Source organism: Marmota marmota, unplaced genomic scaffold, assembly GCF_001458135.2.
Source record: "Marmota marmota marmota unplaced genomic scaffold, marMar, whole genome shotgun sequence".
Lineage (NCBI taxonomy): Eukaryota > Metazoa > Chordata > Mammalia > Rodentia > Sciuridae > Marmota > Marmota marmota.
The window spans coordinates 98-2,345 of NW_026001765.1; the positions used below are offsets into that span (position 1 = coordinate 98).

General features: G+C 47.0%; 1 pseudogene across 1 annotated transcript; it reads right to left on the minus strand.

The window, feature by feature from the left end:
- Window positions 1-256: 256 nt before the first annotated feature.
- LOC107135147 lies at window positions 257-974 on the minus strand (annotated as a pseudogene). Its single transcript, XR_001502527.2, has one exon. The product of XR_001502527.2 is annotated as a ubiquitin-conjugating enzyme E2 G2-like (transcript).
- Between the last annotated feature and the right edge of the window lie 1,274 nt (window positions 975-2,248).

Below are 2,248 nucleotides of genomic sequence, written 5' to 3' on the forward strand. Positions count from 1 at the left end.
ATGTTTGAGAAAGGTGACCCTGCTCAAGGACCAGGGTGGATCGGGGTTTAGGGAGGATCCTGCTGGATTAGGGTGGGTCCAGTTTTAGGGTGTATCCTGCTGGGAATCGGGAGTATCCTGCTGCCTCAGGCAGCCTGCCGCTCCTGGAGTTCCCATTGAGTTCTCGAGGGATTCAGAGAGTATTTTGGGATGCAGAGCCGAGTGGAGGTGTGGATTTTCCCCAGAACGTGCATGTAGAGTGCCGGTGAGAGTTTCGGGAATAAAGAGTTGCTGTTTGAATCTACAAGGTGTGTGGTGGCTCGGTTATTTTGTGCCCAGCCAGACTGCGGCAGGCAGCACCATCACTGAGTGTCCTGAGGGCAGCACTGGAACTACGCCATACTGTCCTGCCATTCACACATGCACAGCATCAGATCCCCAGAGACTTCTGCACGATCTGCCTGGCAATCCTGTAAAACTGCTCCCAGTGGTCCCGCCACATCTTGGAAGCATCCACATTAGCTCCAATTTCATCGTTGGGCTCTGCCAGCATGCTCACCACGACAGCAGGATCTTCTCCACACTCTGCACGGGGCTCCACCTCTCAGCACTGCTCTCATAGCCCATGGGGTCATTGCCTGGCACATGGAGGATGGAGATGCAGACTCCGCCATCTGGGTAAATGTTGGGATGGAACATCTCACAGGTGAACCTCATCCTGGGAGGACTCAGTGGGTAGTCAAGTGGGAAACTCAAGATGGCAGGAAAAACACCAAAACTCAAAACAGGTATCTTCGTGGCTCATGATCAACGCCTCCCATTCAAAAAAATTCTCTTCATTCATAGGGCCTGTCACAATTCCTTCTGGAAGATTCAGGGTTAGTTGCTTGTACTCGGCCATCAGCCTTTGAGCGCCATCCCCACCATGTCCCAGCAGCTGCCTCACCTCGCCCGCACCCCAACACCGGGGTCGCTTCCAAGACCCTGTCTTTTACCCAGGGATGCTGAACCACTGAGCCATATCCTTAGCTTTTTTTAATAGTTAAAGACAGGATCTTGCTGAGTTGCTTAGAGTGTCACTAAGTTGCTGAGGCTGGCTTTGAACTCACAATTCTCCTGCCTCATCCTTTGAGCTGCTGAGATTACAGGCATGCATCACTGTACCCACCATAAGACCCTGTCTTGAAGAGAATGAGGGAAAGGAAAAATAGGAAGGAAGGAAAAGAAGAAGGGAAGGAAGGATGGAGAGAAAAGAAAAGAATAACAGTATTTAATCAGTGAGTTCAATTTGCTCTACTTGTCTATAGCTCAGTGCTATAGCACTTGCCTAGCATACACAAGGCCCTGGGTCAATCCCCACCACTAAAAAAAAAATTGCCCTAGATTCTGAGAACACTTGCTTAGAGCTATGCTCAGTGCAAGACATTTTTCATAAATTACTGGCAATGTGAGTTTTATTAAGTTTGTTTCCAAGTGAAGAGACCTAGGAAGCAGTAGAACCAGGGTTACAAAGCTGGGAGGCTAAGTAACATTCTGTGGTAACTTGATTATTCATGTCTCTGTCATATTCTCCTCTTTTGCAGGGGAAGAAGGGAGCTGAGGTCCTCCACTTTGCCTGCCTCACATTTCCATCTTTGAGGACTTTTGCTAGAATAACTCTCCTGGTCTCTCTCCCATCCTCTCCCTTCACGTGGCAAATGAGTTGGCAAATTGGTGTAGCTAAGTGGAAGACTACTAGGAGTATATTATGGCTATCTTTCTTTCTTCTTTTTTTTTTCATGGTTGTTGTTGGTACTGGGGATTAAACCCAGGAACACTTAACCACTGAGCTACATCCCTAGCCACCCCCTCCTTTTAAAAATTTTATTTAGAGACAGGGCCTTGCTAAGTTGTTTAGGGCCTCACTAAGTTGCTGAGGCTGGCTTTGAACTTGTGATCCTCCTGCCTCAACCTCCTGAGCCACTGGGATTATAGACATGCACCACCACACCTAGCTATGCCTACCTTTTTATTTCCTATCTTCCAATACAGTAATACTCTGATATATATATATATATAAAAGTGTATTGGGATTGAATCCAGGGCCATGCATGCCAGGCAAGTGCTGTACCACTTACCTATATCCCAGCTCTTCACTGATATTTTCTTCTCTATTTCTCTCCTTTTTGTGTCTATCAATTGGTTCTGAATTTGAGAGTGGAAGAGAGAGATATTATTACTCATCACTACCCCCACATACCTCTGCTCAATCCATTTTTACTCAGACTGT